Genomic DNA, 27798 nt, shown 5'->3' with positions numbered 1-27798 from the left:
TCAACTGAAGTTAAATGTCTCTTAAAATGGCACAATGGTAATAAATAGCACTAGAATTAGGGTCAAATCTGAGCTTCTTTCTATTAATAAACTCTTTTCTTAAATAAAATAACCAAGTATGATATAATTTCACAAATAATATCTAATAGCTAATCTTTATAAAACCCAAAGAAATAATAATTTTGTTACATTTTAAATAAAGTTTTATTCTACTTAAATGTTTAATAATAAAATAATATAAATATCATATATTTATTTTATTATAACAACATTTGTTATAATAAAATAATAAATAAAAACCAATTAAATAATTAATTTAACATTTCATTGTATTTAAAGATACAAAAACCATTCTTAACTATCAGCAGTACAAAAGCAGGTGGCTGGAAGTTTGGTCCACTGGTGTTACAGGGTCTGACTTCTGACTGTAATAGAAAGAGTGAGAATGGAGTTAGGGAATTGGGAGTTACAAGACTTAGATTTGAAAGCTGGCTGCATTAACAAGATCACTGGCTATGATCTTGAAAAAAAATCATTTAACCTTGTAGGATCTTATTTTTTCCCTCTATGAAATGAGGGAAGGGATGTAGATAAGGAGATCTCTAAGGTCTCATACCTCTACAAAGTACTTTATGAATCTTAAAATATTATTTAAATGCTTGCTATAACATCATCATTATTACTATTTCTAATATTAGAACAATTTCTCAAATTGCTGGGTGTGTGACTATACTTAGGATATATATTCCATGGATATGTTTATTTAGGCACATCTTTATTTATATAACATGCATGAAAATGAGATAGCAAATCTTAACTCCAAAATCTATAAAATCCAAAAGAAATCTATTGACATATTAGACCCACTATGCCTAGCAATACTTCAAAAATCAATAGCAAGACCAATAATAGAATTGAAATGAAACCAAAAATATGTATTTAAAAAACAATAGTATATACTTAGGATGGAGTGGAGTTTAAGTAACTTAAAGAGCCTTCTGTTTTCTGTGGGTCATTTTAATACTAGAATAAGAACAAGTAACAAACTGGCTATGTCCATGTTATAAAAAGGCCCATCAACCTTAAAAGCTGTCAAACATGTTGATATTTCCTATTTCAAGTCCCTGAAAAAGAATCATAAGCATTCTCTTACCAGATGTACTTGCCAGATGTAAGATTGCCTCATAATTTGAATAAAGGAAGGCAAAAAGAAATAGAAAATCTTAGTGATATAACCATTTATTTTTACAAAAGAAAAATCAAGACATTTATGTTTGTTGAAAAAGATGAGAATTGAAAGAATTTTTCTTTTCTTTCTTTTTTTTGGGGGGGAAATGGGGGAGTCATGGAGGGGGTTTACCTTGTTTTTCCTCTTTCTTTTCATCTCTATTGCCCTTCCCCCTCAAGGGTGCAATGAATTGCTTACAAACTCTGAGGTTTCCTCATGTTTCCCAGCTTTCAATTGTTCTTACCCTCCCCCACCACATCTCCATTCTGAAGAGCCTGTGGTTCCCAGAAAAACCATTTGAGGAAAAGTGAGTCCTGACAGGACTACAGCTCGTCAGGTCATTTGTGGTTCCAAATAATTCAAACTGAACAAGGAAAATAAGTCACATGAGGAAACTTTTTTTGTAATATTTCTGTGTGATAGAGACACATGCAATTTACTGCTTAAAGAGATATTTATCCAGATGTAGAAGAACTCACAGAAATGGTATAAAGAGACTTCCCTATACAGTGAAACCCTCTTGTAAAGATTTCCCATGTACCATATATATCAATTAAATTCTGTCCTAATACACAAGTACATGTTGTTTCCCACTTATATCATTTCCTCACAGGCAACATTCTCCCTTCCCCCTGCCAATCCTTTGTAAACCCTTATAAGGGGGACTGTTGTTTTTATTATGTTGGAACTCCACAATCTAAATATTGCACTTAACCAAATTTTGTAAGATTAAAAGTATGTGGTTTCAGCAATTTTCTTCATGCAATATACAGACCAAATGAAGCTAGGGAAAAAAAGAAATAGGAATAGGTACTGAGAAATATAGTTGGGGAATTTTTTTAGCAGTAACAAAAAGAAAAAGAAGTAGAAGAGGGGAAGGTCCAGGCTTAATTCCTGCCCCACATTCCTTCTCTCTTAAAAACAAAAACAAAAACTCCTCTCCTGGTATTTCTCCTTGAATTTCTATAGGGGTTACTTTTCATTCAAAGTAATTATTTTTTTACCATTCCCTGGAAGTGGCTTCTTCCTCCTCCCTGATTTTCTCTCTTTCTCTCTCTCTCTCTCTCTCTCTCTCTCTCTCTCTCTCTCTCTCTCTCTCTCTCTCTCTCTCTCTCTCTCTCTCTCTTTCTCCTCCCTCCCTCCCTTTCTCTTTTTCTCTAAGAATCTTTCAGCTTTACTAATTTTCCTGACCTACTTAGTACCCATTCTTCCCTAATGAAATTATTTTATTCTTATTGACTTGTAACTCCTTTTGCATTTAACTCTTTGGATGTATGAATGCATCCAGCCTCTCTTGGCTCCCTCTGTAGCACATTAGGTCAGTGCTGTGCTCAGGGTAGGCACATCGCCTTCTTGGCTAATGATTAATTATTTTCACATTCCAGAATCAGGATACCTAGGGCCTAAGAAAAAGTAAGTGAAGCTAGGAAAGAAACTGAACAAATAGGGAAGAAGGTGGCTAAGTAAATCACATAATCTGGCGTTATCTGGTTTTTTGTGTTTGTTTGTTTGTTTTTATAGACACACAGAGGAGCCAGGTAAAACTCCTCCTTGACTACTTTTTCCAAATTGTCATGGCAAAGAAAGTCAAAAAGGCAGTTGTCAAAACAGAGATAAGAGGACAACCTGAAAAATGAAGCAACTATAAGTAAATAGACACTTGAGAAAAGTTAACGAAGGAATTAAAGAAAGATGAAAACATTTTTATATTATATTTTTAAGTTGTCATTTAAAAACGGTTGCTAGGAAGAGCTACCTTTTCAAAATATAGATACAACTGACAGTTACAGATATAAATGGACAAGTACAAGAATAGGGATATAAATAATAAAAATTTTTTTCTAAAGGTTTCAGGTAAACTCTCTCAGGAGAGGCTGCAACTAGAGAAAAAGTCCTTCACAAAATTAAAAACCTGACTATGGGATAGAAAGGAAGGAATGGGAATCAATAACTAGTTAAAGTCTGAGTTTTATGTCTCTGTCCCCTCTTTATAACTTTATTCTAATACAGTATGTTCTTTCCCAAAGTAAAGAACATTATGGAGAATGCAGAAACACAGTATGTTGACAGAGAGTTGTCATTTGGTTTTGTTTGGACTGAACCTAGAAATGAGAATTCAAATATTGTAAAGCCTTAAAGATAAACACTGAATGAGGTCTAGATCTATGATCCTAAATCTATGGCCCTCTTGAACAAAAATAAAACACTAAAAGAGTCCTGGGATATTACTCTAGAGACTAAGTTCACATCAATAACCACCTTGTAGATACCATGGTTTAATCTGAATCAGCTCACAGTGAAAAATCATCATCCATAGCTTTTAGTCTTACACACAAGGATATCATGAGACACTTTCTCAAAAGCCATCCTGAAATCTAAGCATATTGTGTTGACTAGATTTCCCTAATGTAACAATTTAGTAATGCAATCAAAAAAGAAAATGAGGTTAGTTTGACATGACTTCTTAATTAACCCATGCTGGCTATTAATGATTATTACTTCCATTCCAAGTTTTCACAAGCCATGACATAATTTTTCTAGGTATTTGAAAGTCAGCTAACCATTGTATAATTGAAGATTTATACTTTTACCTCTTTTTTTAATATCAAGACAATGATTGTTCATCCTCAAGTCTAGGATATCTTTCTTATTTGCCAAGTTTTCAAGTTTACCAATACAGTTCTGATATAAATGAAGTTCTGAGAGTCATAGCATCAAGTTGCTTCTGAACTTTGGGAGATTATTTTTCTTGATCTAATGTCCTGAAGATAGCAAGGAACTATCTAAAAATCCTTATTTGGATATCATATAATCTATTAATTCTCTTTATTTTATATTGTGAAATCGATAAGCATTTATTAAGCACCTTCTTTTTTCTAGGTTCTTATTAGGTGATGGGAATACAAAGTCAAAAGTTAAAAAATAAGATTACTTTATTACAAAAATGAATAATATGGAAATAGGTTTTGAGCTTTAATATACATATAACCCAGTAAAAATTACTGGTCAACTCCTGGAGCAGGGAGGCATGAGAGGAAGGAGACAATGAGAATCATGTAATCATGGGAAAAAATTTTTAATAAAATAATTTTTTAAGTCAAAAAATGGGACCTGACTTAAGAAGTTTATATCTGCCAAGGGAAAAAATGTGTTCATACATAAAGAAAGAAAGATATATACATATAGATGTGTGTTTGTATACACACACATGTATATGTCTACACATTGCTGAGGGGACAATGTATAGGGTATTTAGGGAGGACCAGCACCTGTGGTGTGAAGGGGGAGAAAACAGAGACAGAGAGACAGAGAAACAAAGAGAATAAGTACAACATCATCTGGGAGGCAGAAATACAAGCAATTGGGGGAAAGATTTCAGCTGAGAACTTTGAGAGGTGGGAGTGAAATATAGAAGCAACAATCTGAATGGCAGGAAAGCACAGAGACATAATATGTATGAGTGACAACAAGAAGGTCATTTTTGGCTGGAATACAGAATGTGAGAAGAGGAACACTTTTCCAAGACTGGAAATGCAAGTTGAAAATGGGTTATATAGGGCTTTAAATGCCAAACAAGAGAGTTTGTATTTGCTACTAGAAGAGATATGAAAATAATGGATTTATTTTAAATATTTTAAAATTTTATTTTAAAAATATTTATTTATTTTTATATATTTATATATATATAATAAATTTATTTTTAAAATAAATATTTTAAATAAGGGATATGACATGGTCAGTCCTGTGATTTAGGAAAATCCCTTTGTCAGTTTTATGGAGAATAAATGGGAAAGGGGAGAATTGAGTCAGGGAGTGCAATAAAGAATCCAAGCGAAAAGTGATGAGGGTTTGAATTAGGTCAGTGGCCATGTGACAATGGAAAAAGTAGCAGATTCAAAAGATACTGTAGCAGAAGGATAAAAAAGGTTGGCTCGGTGAGAAGTCAAAAATGGCTCCAAGTGTATGAGTTGACTGTGGCACAGGGGAATTTGGAAGAAGGAGGTAGTTCATGGAAAAGATAGAAATGACAATAATATAAGCCAACATTAAATGTGAAACTTAAGGTTTACCTGGAATGTTCTCCCTCCTCATCTCCTCTTCCTGGCATCCCTAACTTCCTTCAATTCTAGCTAACATCCCATCTTCTGAAAGAAGCCTTTCCCAGTCTTCACTCATGCTAATGATTTCCCTCTAAGATTATTTCCCGTTTATCATGTTTATTCAAAGATGTTTACATATTGTCTCTGCTCAGCAGATAGAATGCTGGACCTGGAATCAGGAAGACGGGAGTTCTGAATCTCTCCTCCGGTACTTACTAAATGTTGACTTGGTGCAAGTCACTTAATCTGTCTGCCTCAGTTTTTTCATCCATAAAGAGGGATAACAGTATCTACTTCATAAAGTTCTAAGTCTTGAATGAGATAATATATGTAAAGCATTTAGCACTGTCCTGTCATATGGTATGTGCTTAATCAAAGTCTGTGCCCTTTCGCTCCCCTCCTGCACTAAACTGTGAGGTCTTTGAGAGCAGGGACTGTTGTTTTGTCTTATTTTGTTGTTCTCTTCATTCCTAGTCTTTAACACAGTACCTGGCACATAGTATAGGTGCTTAATACATTTGATTTATAATATATAATTTATTTAAAATAAATACTCATTAATTTTTTGACTAGTAAAAGACTTTATAGATATTCTCTTATTTGAACACTATGATGATTTCTGCATTGTGGGGAAATGGTAGAGTACAGGGAATGAGACTGACTCATTCCACAAACAATCAGAAATTACTCCATGGAATCAATGTAAAAAAAGGGAGGGGAGTGGGGCAAAAACAGAAAAGAGTCATCAGGGCTGAAGCAGAGCAGCAAAGAATCACTTGGGAGAGAGGTCTCTGCCCTTATCCCCAGGGGGAGCAAGCACCCAAGAACAGACATTCAGAAATATACGGGGTGAGGCAAGAATTTCACTTTGTCTGATTGACCTAGGAGTCTATATCCCAATGCCCAGACACTGGTGGGGTTGATAGGCAGCAAGCCCTGGGTACAGCTGGTGGGCAGCAGTCTCAGCTCCAGAGGTCCCCACTCAACCAAAACTGGGAGATGACCACTGAGCATGGAAGGACTTCAGGGACCCAGGCACACTGACCAGTCACTGGCTTTGTCCCAGAATCTGAAAATAGGAAAGGGGGAACAAAGAAGGAACATACAGCAGTTAGTGTAGTTGCTGAGGATCTGGGGCCCAGCTGGCTATGGTCATCCACAGGAGAGTGGAGTCCCTAGCTGCTGTTCCAAGGGGGAAGAGAGCTATCTGTTTACAGTGGCAGAACAACAGGCTTGGTGGTGGAAGAGATCTAGTCCCTACATGAAGTCAATCACATACTGGAGTTTGAGCTAGGGAGAACCAGGATTACACCTGGCCCTAGATTATAGAAACTGGAAGAACTAAGTAGGACCCCAAGAAATAACATGAACAATCCTAAAACCTTAGGCAACAGCCCACCACTCTCTCTCTCTCTCTCTCTCTCTCTCTCTCTCTCTCTCTCTCTCTCTCTCTCTCTCTCTCTCTCTCTCTCTCTCTCTCTCTCTCTCTCTCTCTCTCTTTCTCTCTTTCTCTCTCTCTCTCTCTCTCTTTCTCTCTCTCTCTCTCTCTCTCTCACTCACACACACACACACACACACACACAGTGGGAACAGAGGATGACTGAAACATAAAATTAACAATTAAGCCTATTGGTTTAGCTACAAAATGTTGAAGAAAAAAATGAGAACACCAAAGGGGGAAAAAACAAACTCTAGATAACTATTACAAGGACAGAGAAGATCTGGGTTCAAATTCAGAGGACAGTGAAGTTAAAAGATCTACTTCTAAAACAGTAAAGAAAAACACCAATTGATCACAAGTCCACAAAAAAGAGTTTTTGAAAGAGCTAAAGTCCCCCCCCCAAAAAAATAGAGGTTGAGGAAAAATTATTAAAAAATCAGAGCAAAGCAAGAAAATCAAGAAAATTATGAAAGATCACTCAACTGGAAAAAGAGATCCAAAAACTCAAGGATGAAAATAACACATTAAAAATTAGAATTAGACAAGAGGAAGCTAATGACTTCTTAATGCAACAAGAAATAACAAAGCAAAATTAAAAGAATGAAATAAAAGAAGGGAACATGAACTATTTTGTTACAGAAACATATGATCTAGAAAATAGTTGATGACAATATAAGAATTATTAGACTACAGAAAGTTATGATGGAAAAAAAGAGTTCAGTTACATACTCAAATCAGTAAGGAACATTCCCCCGAAGTTCAAGAATTAGAGGAATTTCAACTATTATTGGGGAAAAACACAGAATTCAATAGGATATATGATCTACAAATTTACGAGAACAAGAGCAATCCTCCAGTTAATAAAAGGGCAAAAGACATGAAAAGACTCTTTTCAGAAGAAATCAGAGTCATAAATAAATATATGCAAAAATACTCTAAATCACTATTGATTAGGGAAATGCAAACTAGCATAATTCAGAGGAAATATTTTACTCCTATCAGATTAGCTAAAATGACAAAATGATAAATGTTGGAGAGGATGTAGAAAAGTGTGGACCCAATACACTGTTCAGAGAACTGTGAACTGATGCAATCATTTTGGAGAGAATTTGTAATTATACCCAGAGAACTATAAAACTGTGTATATACCCTTAGACTCAGCTATTTCCTAAGGACATTAGAGGAAAAGAAAAAAGAACATATATGCTCCAAAACATTTATAGTAGCTCTCTGTTGTGGCAAAACCACAAATTTGAAAGGATGTCCCATCACCTGGGGAATAACTAATCAAATTGTGGTATACAATTGTGATCAAATATTACTATGCCATGAGAAACGATGAGTAGATTTTTTTTAAACCTGGAAAGAACTACATAAAATAATGAAGAGTTAAATGAGTGAAAAGAAGAGAACATTATATATAGTCACAGATTTAATATTTGTTAATGTTCACCTCCAGAGAGTAAATTCAGAAATGGAAACACAAAAAACACGATCTAGAAATACATATCTTATCTGCCAGATGATGCCTTCTATGGTGTGCAGGGGGTGAAGAAGGGGGCATTGCTCAGATACCTGGAAATAAATTATATTAATAAAATAATAAATAAATAAAATCATGATTTCTGTTTTAGACATGTTGAGTTTTAGATGCCTATGAAATTACCAATTCTAAAGATTATTATTTTGGTAGAGAAAATAGTATCATGCAACAGATAAAACATTTCTGATTTTTGTCTGTGATTTTGTTATTGCTGTTTATATCATTAATCACACTGACTCTGAGTGACACTACCATCTGTTCTTTGCTTTTCCTTTTTCACATGATACATCAGTACTTTTCCCAAATTCCCTTTTTCTTGAGTTTTTAGGATTTTTAAATTATTATTGTATATTTAATTCATTTTATATTTATAAGCCAGTTCACAAAAGTTACATCATCTATCAATAAAATGAAATTGTTAAACTATGCTTCAATGACCTTTGGAGTAGAAGGTAATTAATTTTTATTATACTGAATAGTCTATCATTTGGCCAGGAGAGACATAGATATTACAATATCTTCACTAACTCACAGGGAAGACAACATTATCATGTCAGCCATTCAGAGCAATGAATCAATAAGTATCTGTTACACAGATGAGTCTTAAAGCTCCATGCTCAGCATTGACCTTCTCTTGTGATTGTTTCACTGTTATTTCGATATTACCTTTAATTCAATTTGTTTTACACTGAAATTACCATCTATCTACAAACCCATGGCATAGTAGGTAGTGTCGTCCCTGTGTTTGAATCCTATTCTTAACATTTTAATGCCTATATAATCTCCTATAATCATTTTGTCTCTCTGAGCCAGTTTCCTCATATGTAGAATGAATATAATAATAGCTATATTACCTACATCAAAGACCAGATACAATCCTCAAATGATATAATATTAAACACTGTGTAAATTTTAAAGAAAGAGCTATATAAACTTATTGTTATTATTTTCATTCTTCTCATCTTTTTTAATCAATGCAGACAGAAAAATATCCCAAGTCACTGTTAACCTAATATTGTTATTTTTATGTCTTGCTCAAAATAACTGCTTCTGTAAATGAATAAAAATATTTTGAGTAAACTTCATCTTCTTTAATTTATGGTACCTAAAGATATGTTCAGCTCAATTCTAATATGAGAGAAGACTAGGCTGATAGATAGACAAATGGACAGATAAACAGATAGGTACATTATGTTTACATGTGTGTAATTTAAAAGCATTTTTAATGGATGTTGTACTATGACATCACCAAACTCTATCAAATGAAAAGCTTTCAAAATATAGAGACCCCTTAGAAGAAATTAAAGCCATGTGGGAATAGGGTGCTATAACTATATATCTAAATATATCTATAGATATTAAATATCTATTTTAAATGTTTTAAAAATTATGTGGATGAATTTTAATCCATATTTATGTATATATGCACTAAATGTATGTATATATAATCGTCCTGATTTTAGAATTGTGCCTTTAAGGACTTTATAGATGTCTATCTATATAAACCTGTTTCCACATGATTTTATTATTTCTGCTTGGTCTGTATATTTTGAAAACTTAATTCCTTGTAATTTGGAAATGTTATACAGCATCTATTCAAAAGGATGTTCTTAAATTTTATATCTGAATAACTGTGGGAATTAATGAGATGATGGTCCAGATTCAATAGTTTATCTTTTGAATTCTCAAGTAGATTTTAAGGTACTTAGGATTAGCTGTCTATTAGTTAATGAAACATAGTAAGCTTCTGCTATAGAATTTTAGTCATTACATCATGTCTTATTAGACATTCAATAAGTGCTAAATTTTTGTAGTCTATAATGATATTTTTTTTTAAATTTCTACTATTTGAAAACTGCTTTGACTCCTATAACCATGATTCTTAATTAGCCAAATATAATTTCTGGTTGCAATGACTTAGTCTTAAATTTGCATCATAAACCCCTCCATTTTTAGGAAAAAAAAGGTTCTTATGAGTCACATCATTCATTTGACACTTTTTAAAAACATAATTTGAGTTAAATTTATATAGATGTTACTGAGAGAGAGCATTTGATTCCACTCTTGGGCCCTGGCCATTGGTTCCACTTGTATGAAAAAATATTTTCAGTCAAATTCAACAAATTGGATGACAACTATAGAGTCAGTTTATACTATTACTCAATTCAATGGTATTTCTTTGCTTCAAAAATATTTCAGTAATTTTAAAACTGTTTATCATTTCCTCTGAGAATATTTGACAATCTTCTTCCTCTTTTTTGACGATAAAGGGCTCCTCTTTCTACAACTTTCTACAATTCTGTTGGATGAAGAGACTCTGTGTTTCATTAACATTGTGGAGGTTTTTCTTTGAATGCTTTCCAAACCTGTTATGATATATTTTAAAGTTATGAAAGTATATTTTAAGCCTGGAATTATTAAAGTATTAGTTGTTTTAAATAAGCTAAATAAGCTTAATTTTATGATACCAGTAAGTTACTTAGCATACAGAGTCATGGCTTTCTTTTAAGAGTTTTATGGTAACTGCATCTTGCCTAAAGGATATGAAGAAAGGTACCTGCAAAAATCTTCTTAATCCATTGGTTCAATTGACCTCTGCATGAATCAATCAATTAATAAATCAATAAAATCTATTAAGCCTGAAGTTTCTATTTTTCTTTAACATACAATAAGTAATTTAGACTTACTATGTCCATAGTATTAGAGAAACATTTCATGAGCTAGAGAAACCATTTAATGTATTTTTCAGCAGAGCCATATTGATTGATGCCATCCATATATATTAATTAATTAATTAAATGGCTTGGCTACAATACCATATTTCCCTAGGAAACCATCCCCAATTTTCCCACATAGGAGAAATAATAATGAACTAAAATCTGGGCAGTGTCATAAGAGACTTACTTAAACTATCTCTTTAGAAGAAGTCATATTTTATACTTAATGTTCCTAACATTATTATGCTGATGGCATGTTTTTAATAGAGAACAGTTTTCTATTAGAACATAAAATTCTCTAATGTTCTCAGTATTTTGGTTCAATTTTATATATGTATATTATGTGGGTAAGCAAGTATGACATAATTGACTCAAAATGTTTTGATAATCAATAAATAAATATTAAAATTTGACATTTTCAGTCTGTTCAGTAAGAGCTAAATTGATAATAAATTACTCATACATCTCTGGAATATGCATTGACTCGTGTGCAAAGCATATAAAGTCCTGCTTTCTTTGGCCCATCAACATCTTCTCTGTAGTACCCACAGTACAATTGTTAGTGTTTGTTACTATTATTAGTAGTATTTATAATGCCCTTTAAGGATTACAAAGCACTTTGTATATGTTACGTCATTTAGTTCTTACAACATAGTCAGGGAAGTACTATTATTATCCTCATTTTATGAATAGAGAAATCTTGGCTGAAAGAATAAAAGATTTGTTCAGGGTTACACAGCATTTGAGGGTCTGAGAGAACATTTGAATTCAGGTCTTCCTTGCTGTAAGTTTGGCAAAATCTCCTTTTCACCATTCCCCAATTTGCATTATCTTCTCTAGTCAGACTTGTCACCCCACTGTCTCCTGGGCGTGCCACATTTATTTCTCTAACCATGGCTGGATTCTAGGACTGCCGATGACCAGTTCTGAACGATGTTGGGGATTAGATACTACTTAAATCTCTAACTCATGAGCCCCCCACCTAATGGTTATGTTATTGTTACAACACACTAGAGACACAATAACACTTTCAATCATGTCAGGAAGTGAAGTAAATAGCAAAACAAATAAGTTGATTTGCTCAGCATCGATACACAGATGACTGCTGCATCCTCACAGCTCCTGCTGGAACAGGTGAGTCATGCTCTCATTCACTCCCTAGAGCATCCTAATCATGAGACTGAAAAAGTTCATTTCCCATCATAGCTGGGTAGGAAGATGCTACAGACTATCCACAAATGGCTTCTGATCTGTAATTTGTCTCCAAGTCTCAAAGAAACAGTTCTTCCCTCACATCCATAGCTTCAAACATCAAAATCCCATCTGCTCTGCCTTCTCTTTATCTTTCTCTATTCTAGCTATGATTACCTGGGCCACGGCTGCCATCCCCAAGCTTCTGGATGCCCCTTCTTCAGTTCATTTCTTCTTCCTTCTCTCCAGGCAGCTGTACTCCCACATTACGCAACCCTTCCCTCCTACCCAGATCCATTATCCTTTTAAGTTGGGCATACTGAAAGATGCTGAACTCAGGCAGGAGTTTCTGAATGATATTGTTCTAAAAATAGATGTAGTATCTGATGCTGAAATCTTTACATTTCTGCCTGGAATATGTTCTGTTCTTTTAACTTATCTTGATTTGACTAATCGTTTGAAGTTCATTTCAGGAACCTCCCCACCCCACACACCCTCAGGAATCATATCTCTGTCATTCAGTCTACATTGATTTTTCACTTCTTTACATTTCTTTTTCTTAGGATCATAGATTTAGGACTCAGAGGAAACCTAGAGAACATATCTTCCAGGGGTGTTAAATTCAGACAGAAATAGGAACCACTAAACCATAATAAGGATTCCTGTGAGATATATATTGCCTTTGAAAACAATATATTAATATTACCTCTTGTATTGTATTTATTTTGTCAAATATTTCATAATTACATTTTAATCTGGTCTAGGCTGAACTCAGGAGTACTGTGAGCCAGGTGTGACCTGCTGGCCCTAGTTGTGACAATTCTGATCCAGTCCAATGTCCTTGACATAAAGATAAGGGATCTGAAGCCCAGAAGGATTTAAACATTTGCCTAATATCACACAAAACAAAAATTACAATGGGATTTGAACCCACAACCTATATTCCAAATACAATGCATCTATACAATATTATCTGGATTGTCATTTGTTAAGATTACAATATGTTCTATCTGCCAGAGTTCCTTGACCTCTGATAGAGGGATCCCTTGCTTTTATAGTCTTCTCATGCTTCCTTTTTGCATTGTTTAAAAGCTGCTGTCATCTTTAGGGCCATTGCCAGCAGCTGTGTCCTGACCAAAGGGATCAACTACTTTGCCTCCATTATGGTGTTTATACTATTGTTACATGGTTTAACCATCAGCTGTTTCTTGTGTTCCATATGTATGTCTTTTTTCTCAAATAGATTTAAATTTCTTTCAGGACAAGGATGCTGGGGTGTTTGTTTTTTTTTAATGTCCTATAATATTATTTATAACCATGATTAAGCACCTACTGTATACCTAACCATTTGCTTAAAAAAATTATGTGGGACATACTAGAAAAGTATAAGATCCTGTTAATCCCTTCAAAGACTTTAAATTCTATTAGGATTACAAATTTGTTCATTAAGAAACCAGATATAAGACTCCAAATGTCATTGTGAAGTCAATACCACTCCTTTAGCTAATGGAATACAGAGCTGATTAAAGGTATCATACATATTTCATGCATTGGTTTAACTCTATTTTCAGTACAGCCACATGTGCCTGCTTCAGGATGTTTGTCTTCAATTTCAAGTTCTGAAAGAACATGGACTATGTATGTGAAAAGGTATTTTGTTGATGATGAAATTGCTGGAGCTTTCTGTCAACATTCTTTCTGTCTTCGAGAGGAAATAATTTCTACTGATTAAAGCTATTTATAATACTAATACAGGGTAAAATAATAAGTATATGTTCTTCCAGATAGCTTGGTATCCTAAATAGTCCCAATTTCACTAATTATCAATATTTTTCTCCAAGTTAGTTACAAGAAAATCATTATCACTTTCTAAGTATTTCTATATGAAAAAACTGTTATGAAGAACTGATATATTTTGATCTTCCACCATTAATATGAAATAATACTTTTTAAAATAAAGAAACAAACTTGAAATCCACAGAATATAAATACTTAATGGAAACCAACAAAAACAATGTGGTCTGGTGACAAAAGCCAAGGATTGGATTTAAAGACATCTTTGTCCTAAAACTATAAAAACCCCATCTCTGTTTCTGCACTGCCAGATGAAGTACTTTACTTTCATAATCTCTTTAAAATGTTATTTTTTCTGAGCAAGGACAAAAGATTATTTCTCAGAATACTAGATATGATCTCATATATGTTTTCACCTTCAAAATACCTTCAAATTTATCAACCTAATGATGATATAATTAACCAAGGATTCCTATTTTTAGATAGTATCATGCAAATTATACACATTATAAAATGTCCTTGGATACTACTAAATACCCTAGGCAAAATCAATAATATAGCTACACAAAGAAAATTAAATCAGTCAACTTCCACACTAGAACAAAATGTATGAAAAACACATATAACATAATGTCATGTGCTACATGAACAGTCCATTGAATGAATTCATCAGTATGTTATGCATATGTGCCTTTGTGTTTGTATGTATACACAGGTGCCTATCTACTTTAGGTGCTGTGGATGGATAATAAGCTAGGTAAAGATGGTATCTAATCATTTTTCAGGAATTAAAAAATAGAAAACTCAATGATTCTAAAGTTTTTTCCACATGAAAAACAAATTCCTTTACCATTATCATTCTCTTGTTTATGATATTTTAGTGAGTCCATGATTTTCTAGAGAGAAATATTAAATGTCATTAAATGAAAAATATAAAAGTTATTTTAACTTAGAAACAAAAAGTCACTGGAGATTTGAAAGGAAATGAATTATCAGACCAGTGCTTTGAAAATGTCTCCATTGCTGTGTAGAAGATAAATTAGAGAAGGGAATTTCTGAATGGAAATTACTGTAATAGTTCCAAGTGTGAGGTAACAGAAGCCTTAACTATAATGGTAGCCATGCTACCCAATTTGATGCTTATAATTTTAAAACTGAGTAATTGGGGATGACTCTGAGGTAGAGCAAACAAGGCAGAATGGAGGCATTCACCTGAATTCTCCCAACATTCTTCTCTCAAGAACTTTGAACTAATTTCTCAAATCAAATTTGAAAGCAGCAGAATCAATAAAAAGAAAGAGAAAAAAAGGCTGAGATAAAACAACTTTCCAGCCTAAGTCAATTTCTTATATGAAATAAGCATAAGAGGTCTGTTATATCTGGGTATTGGTTACATTTGGAGCAAAGTGCAGGCCATACAATAGCAATATAAGCAATGGACCTTGGAAGACATGCACAGTAACAGCATCAGCTTCCATGGCTCTTTGCCTCTTCAGGGGTCAGACAATGCTCATAAATATTACAGGAACTTTTTGCTGGCACTAGGTTCAGAGCTCTTGTTAGTTGCCCATATGCAATTCTGGGTCACAGCTCCAAGAAGAAAGAAATAATAGCACTTGTAGCTACAGAAGAATCAGGCCTAATGAACAGATCCAGTACCAAAAGGCTATCAAACTTGTGGCCAAAATGAAATCCGGGCTCCAGTTACAGTTGTAGGATAGAGAAAAGTGTTTGTGGTCACTCATAAGAGGTCAGGGGACCTGGTCACAGTTCTAGGGACAAGAGAAATATTTGACCGGGTAGTTATAGGGAAAGCAGGTCTATTGCTGGGTAAAAACCAGAGCACAGGCTAGAACAGTGACCATACCTCTCCTTAGATCATACCACTTTGGAAGCACAAAAAACATACAAATCCCCAGAACTGGCTCTGAAAATAGCAACATGAAAAATATAAAGCTTGGAACAGCATTCCATCTATTCTGGGAGTAGAGCTCATGTTTAATATAAAATTAAAAGTCAAGAAATAGACAGGAGAAATGACCAAACAAAAAAGGAACTTACATTGAAAATGACTATGGTGATACAAAGATTAAGACACAAACTCAGAAGAAGACAATGATATCAAAATAGCCATAAATAAGCACAAACTAAAAATAAGAAATGTGCACAAGCCCCCCCAAGAATCCATGGAAGAGCTCAAAATGAATTTAAAAAACAAAATAAGAGAGGTAGAGGAAATAATGAGAAAAGAAATGAGAATGATGCAAGAAAATTATGGGGCAGTGGGATGGAAAAGAAAACAATATCCCTGTAAATGAAGAAAACAAAACAATTAAAGAAAAACAACACTTTAAAGAATAAAATAAGTCAAATTGTAAAAGAGACACAAATATCCACTGAAGAAAACTCCTTAATAGTAGAATTAGCAAATGGGAAAAGATGTGCAAAAATTCACTGAAGAAAATAATTTCTAAAAAATCAGAATTGGGCAAGTGGAAGCCAATGAAACCTTGAGACACCAAAAAAATTTTTTCAAACAGTCAAAAGAATTAAAAAAATAAAGAAAACATATAGTATCTCATTGGAACTAACCAGGAAAATATATTGAGGAGAAATAATTTAGGGATTATCAGACTATCTGAATAACATTATAAAAAGACATCATATTTCAGTAAACTATAAAAATATTGCCATGATAACCTAGTAGCAAGGAAGCAAAAAGAAATTGAAAAGATCCACTGATAGCCTCCTAAGCTACCAAAATGAAAAATTTCAGGAATAATATAGCAAGATTTCACAGCTCCTAGGTTGAGGAGAAAACATTGCAAGTAACCAGAAAGAACCATTCAAGTTATTGTGGAGTCTCAATCAGAATTACATAAGATTTAGCAGCTTTCACATTAAAGTATAAGAAGGCTTGGAATATAATATTCCAGAAAGCAAAGGAGTTAGGATTACAACCATAAATAATCTATCTAGCAAAATTAAGCAAAATTTTCTGGGATTATAAATATTTACTAAGGTATTTTCAAGTATTCCTGATGAAAAGGCTAGAGCTGAATACAAAAATTTGACTTTCGAATACAAGACTCAAGAGATGCATAAAAATATAAAGATGGAAGAGTTTCATAAGAGATTTTATAAAGTTAAAATGTTTACATTCCTATGTGGAAAGTTGATATATGTAGCTCCTGTATACTTTATTATTATTGGGGCATTTAGATGGATTCTGCACAGACAGAGAGCATGAGTGTGAATTAATTATGAGAGAATATTTATTTTAAAAAACAGAATTATAGGATGAGACAGAGCAAGGTCCTAGGATAAGAGGGAAGGGAGAAGAAGAGAGGAAATTATTTACAATAAAAAAAGTCATGAAAGGAAGTTTTTATAGCGGAGAGGGAAATGGAAATATGGTGAGCAATTTTCATTGGAATTGGCTCAGAGAGGAAATATCATACACACTCAGTTGGGTGTAGAAATCTTGAGGAAATAAGAGTGGGGGATAAGTGAATGAAGAGGCCTGAAATGAGAGAAGATTAAAGGAGACAGTGGTGAAAAGCAAAACAGACTTTTGCAGAGGGTTGGGGAAAGTGAGAAGAGTAGACAGTAACAGAGAGAGAGAAAGATAAGAAAGGGGGGGAAATGGAAGGAAATACACAGTATTCATAACTTTTAGTTAAGTGTAAATGGGCTGGAGTCACCCATAGAATTGAATTAGATAGGACAATGAATAAAAAAAATAGAATTGGATAATAATTTGTTCACAAGAAAAACACTTGAAATAGAGAGGCACAAATAGAGTAAAAATTAGGTGCAAGAGCAAAATCTATTATGCTTCAGCTGAAATTTTTAAAAGTCAAGGGTAGCAATTATGATTGCACACAAAAATATACCCAATTAAAATATATAAGTAAGGAAATTACACTTTGATAAAAAGTACCATAAAAATGAAATAATATCAGTATTAAATATATGTGCACCAAATGGCATAGCATTCAAAATTATAAAGGAAAAGTTAAATGAGTTATAAGAGGAAATAGACAATAAAAGTATACACATTGACAACCTTAACCTTCTCTTCTTAAGCTAAACAAATCTACCCACAAAACAAACAACTGAGAAGTTAAGGAAATAAATAGAATTTTAGAAAAGTAAATAGATATGATCAACCTCTGGAAAAAAACTGAATGGGAATAGAGGTAAGTGTTCTAGTATCTCAACCTACATGGCATCATCACAAAAACTGGCCAAGTGTTAGGATATAAATACTTCACAAATAAATACATAAAAGCAGAAATATTAAATAAAAATTCACCAGACTATAATATAATAAAAATTATATTCAATAAAAAGACATAGAAACACTGATTAAAAATTAATTAGAAACAAAATTATCTAATCCTAAAGAATGATTAAAAAAAACAAATTATAGAAACACCCAATCATTTCATTAAAGAGAATGACAATAGTGAGATCACATACCAGAATTTACAGGATGTAGTCAAAACAGTACTTAAAAGAAAATGGATATGCCTAAATATTTATATCAATAAAACAGAAAAATAACAGATCACTGAGTTGGGCATGTGATTTATAAAAAAGTTAGGGAAAGGACAAGTTAAAAATCCCCATTTAAACAGTAAATTGGAAATTCTAAAAATCAAAGGAGAGATTAATAAATTTGAACATAAGACAACCATTGAATCACTAAATAAAGCTGGGAGCTAGTTTTATGAAAAAATAAAATAGATAAATCACTGATGAATTTGATTTAAATAGAGAAAAAATAAAAACAAATTGCCTGCATCAAAACTGAAAAGAATGAATTTTTACCAACGAAGAGAAAAGTAAAGCAACTACTAGGAGCTGTTTTGTCTTATTATATACAAATAAATGTAACAACCTAAGTGAAATGGATGCATCTTTAAAAAAAAAAAAGATATAAGTTGCTCAGTTTAACAAAAGAAATAGAATACTCAAATAACCTATCTCAGAAAAAGAAATCAAACAAGTCATCAAACTTTCTAGGAAAAAATGTCATAAGATGGATTCACAAGTGAATGTGACCAAAAATTTAGAGTACAATTCATTCCAATACTATGTAAAGTATTTGAAAAAATAGATAAAGAAACAGTTCTATCAAATTCCTTTTGTGACACAAATATGCTGCTTATAACTGAACCAAAGTAAAAAGGGAAAGAAAATTATAGACCAATTTCCCTAATGAAGACAGATTCAAATTTTTTAAATACTTGCAAGGATATTAAAGCATATATCATAAATGCCATACATTATAATCAGGCATAATTTATACCAGGAATGCAGGGATGAGTCAATATTAGGAAATTTATCAGCATAATTGACCATAACAATAACAAAAACAATTAAAAATATATGATTTCCCAGTAGATGAAGAAAAAGTTTTTGACCAAATAAAAAACTCACAATGGTATAAGCTAAAAGCCTTGATAATAAAATCAGAGTTCAAGCAAGGAAGCCAATTAACACTAGTTATTCAATATTACACTAGAGATGCTAGATAGAGCAATAAGAAAAGAAAAAAATTGAAGGAATTATTAAAAACAATGAAGAAACAAAAATTTCATTCTTTGCAGATGATATGGTATACTTTGAGAATTCTAGACAATCAACTATAAACTTAATTGAAACAATTAAGAACGTCAGCAAAATTTCAGAATATACAACAACTCAAATAAACCATCAGCATTTTCTGTTTTAGTAGCAAACCACAACAGGAAGGTAAGTAGCCATATCTGGCAGAGAATTCTTCTTTTGTGACCAACCCATTAACAGAGACCCACACTCTCTATAACTAGGACAATTTTTGTGTAGAATACATAGTCATTCTTCAGGAGCTAACTTGAATCTTTTAAAGTTTGGTAGAAGCTTCCAGATTTTTTGTCCTCTAATATAGCATTCAGGAACATAGGATTATATCTACATTGTGTTATGATTCTTTTTTGTAGGAATCTTATTGACACTAAGTCATAACATGCTAGCTGTTGTCCTTCGTATTAGAAGAGGATCAAAATGACATTACTGGGTGATATATTTTGACTTATACATAAATTGGATTTAAGAGTTGCACAAAGTTGTCAGCCTCATTCTCTTTTCTAGAGTGATCCAAGTATAGGGGCATTACAAAAATCAAGACAACTGGTGATGGTTTGAGATGCAGTAGATGACATTAGCTTCTTCTATTTCTAACTAACCACTAACCACTCCATAGTATCTGCCTCAATCACCTTTCTGGCCATTGGAATAAATTGTTCTCATCCTCCCCTCCCACGAGGGGAGGCTTTTGTATGCCTATAGATACCTCCCTATCTCATTGAAAAGTTTGAGATCTACAGCAATCTAATATGCTATAGATATGCAAATCATAGAATAAATCTGAAGAATAAAAATTATGAATAATTCAAATATATACCAATAATGATCCTTACTTGAAAAGTACAAGAGGTTTCTTCAAGCATACATGACTAGTAAAGAAAATGGATTGGTGAGTGATACAAAGAAGATAAATAGCCAAAGTTTTGTGCTTTTGTGCTTGTACTTCAGGAACCTGATAGTAGAAAAATAAAGGAGAGGACTCCAACACATTGGATGGTTTCTTTATGGAGTACAAATGTTGGTCTATGGATTCAAATTGAACAAGGTAAGAAGTTGTGGAAGGGTCATACTCCATGGTGGTGAAATATAAACCAACACATAATCAACAAAATATCTAATCAATTTGATTATTCTCTTTTTGCTCTGACTATCACCTATCCTCTAAAGCTTCAAAAATAAAATAATCTATCACACTAAAGAGAAAGGATGAAAGTGGCGTTAAACTTGGAAAAGGAAGACCTGGTTTCAAATTCTGCCACAGAACTCACTTGCTGTGATTACTCAATAAAATAAAGATAATAATAGTATCTATTTCCTAGAGTTGTGAGAATCAAATGAGATAACACATGTAAAACATTATGAATACTTTGAAAAACTTAAAGAACTATCCATGGAAACTTTATTGTTATTATTAATAGTCAACTTGTGAAAAGCTTACCTTTGCAACTTTATAACAGCTTACTACCTATATATAAATAAGAAAATAGGGTCGTGTTTTTGAACTCCTCTTAATACCTGTACTCCACCTATTAGTGTTTACATGTAAAAAATGAGCTATCCCTCTTTAAATCTATCATAGCATTAACAAGTGATTTATTCCTCTTTTCTTACCCATGTTTTAGTGACAAGAAAGATACAAGTATTTGTCAAGGAAACAAGTCAAACTCATTTCAGTGATTTAGCTGGAAAAAAAAATGACTACATAAGACAGAACCTCAATATAGGCAATCTCCATTTGTAGGAAAATGGAATAAATGTTTGTTGAAATGAGTTGACTTGCATTGAATTGAACCGAGTCATGATAATTTTCCATGTTGCACTAGCTAGAGTGCCATTTTATTGTCAGTGCAATACTTTATTTAGACAGTAAAGAAAAACCATTCCCAAAATATCCACTGCATTGAAATTCAGGCCAAGTTTTGAACTAAGGCAAATTTGTCAACGTTGGAAAAAGTCACGATAGTGGTTAATTCCCGTGCACCTCTTCATTTCCTGAATTCAGACAGTATTAAAAGCCACAACATATTATAAGAGAGGCAGTTTGTGTTTATCCTGGTGTTTACATTTATGGTCCAAAGAATTCTGGAGATCTCCCAAGAAATTCCAGTCTTGGGAGATGGCCAGCTGAATTCAAGACCTGAGAGGTTTAGATTTCAGTGGAGATAAGAATCCAAATGTGGATGATTTTACAAGTCAAATCTCTCACATGTTTGTGGTTCACCCCTATTTCTTAACACTTAGGCTTCCAAAGCCAGAACTCTGTAAATAATGGTAATGATTAAAATAAGAATCACAAAAGCTACTACATATCTGAGAAATTACTTTTTGCTCAGAAAACAATGTTTTTTAGAATTGATACCGAGGTAAGAATGTGGAAATGATGAAAAAATTCATAGCCTATGAGTCATGGGAAGTAAATTCTAGTTAAGTTCTACCACAAGCTCACCAAGTCATTTTGGACAATTCATTTAACTTCTTAATATTTAATTTTAGCATCTGTGAAACAGATGTAAAATGCATTTTATTCCCCAAAACTATTAGGGTAAACACTATTGTAAATGTACAAAATAATATAAAGAAATATATTTATTTCTACATATACATGTTTAAATCTATATATACATCAATTTATAATTATATGATAATTATAGATTATGTAATATAATATAATCATTAAGTGCACTATGTTAGGTGCTAGAGTTCTAAGTACAAAATGAAATAGTTCAGCTCAACTCCTCAGATCCTAAATACAGATTTATATAAAGAAGGAAGGAAGGAAGGAAGAAAGAAAGGAAGGAAGGAAGGAAGGAACGAACAAACAAACGAATGAAGGAATGAAGGAAGGAACGAAGGAAGGAACGAAGGAAGGAATGAAGGAACAAAGGAACGAAGGAATGAAGGAAGAAAGATGACCGTACCATCTTTGACTATTGAGACAGATCTTTGACTATCAAGAACATAACACACAGCTACAGATTTAATACTTGAAGAATATCTTGTGAACGTTACCTCCAGAGATTAAACAGAAAAACTGTAAGATGAAAGGCATAATTATATATACATATGTCTTCTGGATGATGCCTTCTATGATGCAGGGAGGAAGGGGATGAGATAGTTGTAAATAAATTCTATTAATTAAAAATAATTTTGAGTATAAGCATAAGAGAACTGAGTAGTGGGGCAAAATTTACATAAATGTGAAGTCAAGTGATTGTTAGAGGTGATCTTGTCTGAAATCTTTCTCACTATGAAACATTGATGAAATGTTTAACTTTAACTTTGTATTTTGTTAAACGCTTAATTTTTAACCAGAAATATTAATGTTTACTTAAAATGAATGAAACAAGGAATTTGATAATGAGTAAGAATTAAGCAAATGCTTATGATAAAAATAGTTTCTTTTATTGAATAAGATGAAAGAGCTCAGAACTAATTAATTAATTAGAAAGACAATATATTTCTAGTTACTTATAAGGAAATATAATATATCCCTCCTCCTTTGATTGTCATAAACAGAGGATAAGGTATGATTGTTAACTAGAATAATTCATTATACAGTCCAGTGTATGCATACACTGTATAGTATAATAGGAAGTACTGAAAAATACCACCTTCATATAGAATTGCTTGTTTCATGCATTCCTTCTTTTAAAGAACAAAATGAAATCTAACGCAAAGTGAAATTTAAGGTTCTGCCAGTAGTCTACAGTAAATATTTAATTGTGCTCTTATTGAATTGACATCATAACTAGATTTCTTTACCTTTCAGTAAATCATTGCCTAAGAAAAAGAAACTTTCAGAAGTGTTCCACTGGGCTCCTCCTCTTGGCAAAGTGGTCAACCTCAGACCATGCTTCAAAGAACTTCCCTACACATATCTGACATTGCCAAGTGTTGTCATACTAGGAAAGCAGTCAGTCCAGGATCTTAGACTGAAGGATGTATATAGCCCACTTGAGGATTTTGCAGATACAATATGTGTAATTATCTTTACTGTTCCCACATAAACCTATGCATACACACACACACACACACACACACACACACACACACTAAGCAGGTCACTATATTTTACATGTGTTTTGGAGAGGAGGACAGGAAATATAATTCAGGGAGATGAACAAAAAAATGCCCAGAATGGTAGTTTCCGGAGCCTCTTTTTCTCTCTTCTATTTTTTTTTCCTCAGCAAGGTTGTTGAAGTTCAACAGAAATTTCTTTAATTAAGAGAGAAAACAGAAGAAAATGAGAAGGAATAGTAAATAGTTCTCTCTACTGCCTAAGGGGTTAGTTACAAAGTAAACATTTCACAGACAGGGCCAGCATCTCCCATAATGAGACTGCTCTGGCTAGCAAAACAGCAACTCAAGTCCCTCATCAAGGGCATTCACTTGGAAAAATTAAGTGACCCACTTGTTTTGACTAAAGAGAATCTTCACAGTGGCTTTTTGCAATCACCTAAAGCAAGTTTTTAAGTCCTCCTTCTATTTGCCATCGCCTTTCCCACCCCCCAAGAAACTCTCTCCCATTAAATTTTGTTTTAATGACAGTCTCCACACTGGTGTTTCAGAGTCTAAGCTCTTCCAGTTGTCAGTCTCAGGCTTTGTCTCTGTCTCTGTCTGTCTCTCTCTCAAAAAAAAGGGCGGGGGGAGGAGGGGAAGGAAATGCCCCATCCTTTAAAGGAGAGGTGAGAAGTTCCATAGTTTGAGCTTGGGTGAGGAAAATGGAGGAAATTTCTATCAACCTTTTCTCCCCTTTCTCCAATCCAAATCATGCTGACAAATTAAGGGAAGCTTGTGAACATTTGCCAAATTTGCCTCTAGCTCCCTAGAGGGAAGATGCTATCTATATAAACCTAAAACATAAATAAAGAACAACATTTTTGATGGGAAAGACACTATCTAGTAAAAACCTCAGAAATACTAATATTCCTTTTAGTCAATGGTGTACAGTCTAAACACTTGGCATACATTGGGAAGTGTCATGACCTACAATAATAAGGTCAGTATTCAAATGTAATAAATACTGTTTCAAAAGGCTGAATAATGTAAAGTATTATTTCTATTAAGTCAATGAGCAGATTAAGTGAGGAAATAACAAGGTAAAAAATAGCTAGAATAAAAAAACATGAGTTTTACCTCAAGTATTTTCAGGGGGAAAAAAAATAACCTAGGTCATGTTTGAAGTGGTTAAAGAGTAAGTAAGAAAAATTAGGTCTCCAGCTACTTTTTAGCAATAAGCATGAGGCATGAACTTGTTTCCTAGTTAGTCACCTGAAGTTACCTTCCAATGAGGTAAAATTAGCCCAAACTCTGAACTTTGCCCTCGTAAAATGTTATTTTCAGCTCTATGCCCCCAAATCCTCCCTTCCTTTTTCCTCTATATATTCTTCCACTACAAGGAGTCATTTTATCCTTTGATTTTGTCAACAAAGAGAAATAAGCATGAATAAAATTAGTTTGGGGTAACATGGAGATATTATGGTCTGATTTCACCTATCACTCAAAGACAAAATACCAGTCACAGCAGGAACTTCAGAAATACCCACAAGAAGGGACACAAGTGCCACTCCAGTTGATCAGGTATTCAGTGTCCCACTGCATTCTCAGACCTTTGATTATGCGACTCCCTCCCACAACTGGAATGTCTTTCCTTCTCCTTGGATTCAAATTCTACCATTCTTTAAAGGCCAGCTCAAATCCCTCCTCCTCCATAGAAGCTTCTTTAACTCCCCCTAATTTATCTTTCCTTTCCCAGAATTCCTTTTGTATACTTCATAATTTAGGACTTAATTGTTTTAAATTGTTTTATCTCTGTTAGTATTGTCTCCCCAACTAAGATAAAGACTGCCTGGAAGACAAGGACTAAACCATATTATTATTTATATTCTCATAGCATGGATTTTGATTTTTTTTGTGTTTGTCATGGAATCCATCTCAGAATAATGTTTTAAATGTACAAATTAAAATACATAGGATTATAAAGGAAACAAATTATATTGAAATATAGTAATATAAATATTTCTTTTTAAAAGCTCACATATTCTACGTTAAGATCTTCACTAGATGATTAGCTGATTTATTCATAGTTCTAACATTAAATAAGCACACACACACACACACACACACACACACACACACACACCTTCTCCTTCTGTTTCTTATTTCCTTCCTGCAAGAGAAGGCTCACTCTACTCACCTGTTATAAATATACCTCCTTGGACAGCTTCCAAGTACAGCAAATTTTGCTCCAGGGTGGGCAGTGCCCCAGAAAAGATATATTATCTTCACAGAGATTGGTATTCCAGATTTGCCAGACTTGGGTTTATGGCTGGTTACCACTCTATTCCTAACAGGCCAACTCTCAGAGGCACTCTGCATTCATGAGTGGATGTGGCTCAGAGAGGGAGATGCAGTCAACAAATAGTGAATGGCTCCTCTCACCTGCCAGACTGATTGGCTTTAGCACCTAGATATAATTGAGGTTAAAGACAGAAGGGCAGCGAGCAAACTCTTTAACATGTCCACAACGTAAGAGTTTGAACCAGGGAAAAAGACTATGACAAAGAAGGGCCAAAGACAGCACTGTTCAAGAATGATATTCCCCCAGAGACCATAATGCTTCTGCAATATGTAGTTTGATCCTGAAGAGTGGTGAAGCAATCAAATGCAATGAAATATCAAGACGTGCCAAATCATTGAGCCCTTGAGCAGTATACAATAAAAGGAACTTGAGGGAAGCCACATAATTAGGTTTCTACAAGCAACTGAAACACAGGACTTTCATGCTTAGATCTTCCCTTCAGACTTCCCTGGCTTACAGTTAGCTGTTCTGATGGATAAATGTCTTCATCTTTTCCACACCGTCATCAGTTGCAAGTCCTTTGTTCTCTAGCTAATGTCAACAGTCCATGACATACATGCTTCTGAGCACCAAGTTTTACATCCTGACTTAACACATTTAGAATAAGACACATCCTTGCAAAATTCCCCAAAGATTTATTTTGCTATTGCCATCAGCTAGTAAGTTCTCCATGACAGGATCTCATCATTTGTCGACAAATCCCCAAGATAGAGGAGTGGAAAGTAATAAATATATTTTTGAACTGATCAGTCATTTCTGGGGGGGAAATTTGAAGAGAGGATGAAGATGCTCAAGCAAAGACTCTACACATTCCACTTTATTGGGAACAATTAAATGCTCTATAAAAAGAATTAGGGTTTCAATGTGAGGGGAAGTGGGAGAGAGAAGGTAGGAAAGGGATCTGAAAAACCTGAGGGGAAACCTGACCCATATCAGATGGCAGGAGAATAAAAGAATGTCACACAGAGGAAGAAGATTGAAGGGGAGGGAGGAAAAAAGACCACTGTACTTTCATAGCAACAACAACAACAACAAAAATCAATCTGAGACTCTTCCTAAGGAGGAAGTAGCTACCTCCACCTAAGATCATGCTTTCCTGATAAGTGAGTCAACCTGCACAAATGTACATGACCCAAATGTCCTTGCTCATACACACCACTCACTCCATCCTTCTCCTTGCCATCCTCCTTGACACCTTCGCTAGCTACACACACACACACACACACACACACACACACACACACACACACCACACACACTCACACTGAAACACATGAACTTCCTACTTCCTGTTCTCAAAATAGTAATCAAAACATTATAACCAATACTACTGGGAAAAGAATGTTGACTGACTCTCCTTTGGCTCCATTCACCATCCTTGCCATTTCCCAAACCAATGTATGCTTCCCTCCCTCACCATTCTGTTAAAATATATTTCTCCCCCTATTAGAAGTTAAGCTCCCAGATGATAGAGATTGCCTTGCTTTTGCTGGAGTTAACTGGTCAATACTAGAAATGAAGTCAGGAATGTCTGAGTCCAAATCTCACCTCTGACTTACTAGTTATTTGACTGAGCAAACCTCTTTGCTCATCCCTGGTTTTTTTTAATTTGTCCAGATATCTCTTCATGGCTCCAGGAGCCATAACTACTCATGAAATTTTCTTGTCAAGAAGACTAGTTGACCATTTCCTTCTCCAGTGGATCCTTTGGTCAGGTAATCAGAGGTTATATGCCTTGCCCAGGGCCATACAACTGTCTGAGACCAGCTTTGAACTTGAGTCTTCC

Source organism: Monodelphis domestica, chromosome 2, assembly GCF_027887165.1.
Source record: "Monodelphis domestica isolate mMonDom1 chromosome 2, mMonDom1.pri, whole genome shotgun sequence".
Taxonomy (NCBI): Eukaryota; Metazoa; Chordata; class Mammalia; order Didelphimorphia; family Didelphidae; genus Monodelphis; species Monodelphis domestica.
This window is presented reverse-complemented; position numbering follows the sequence as displayed.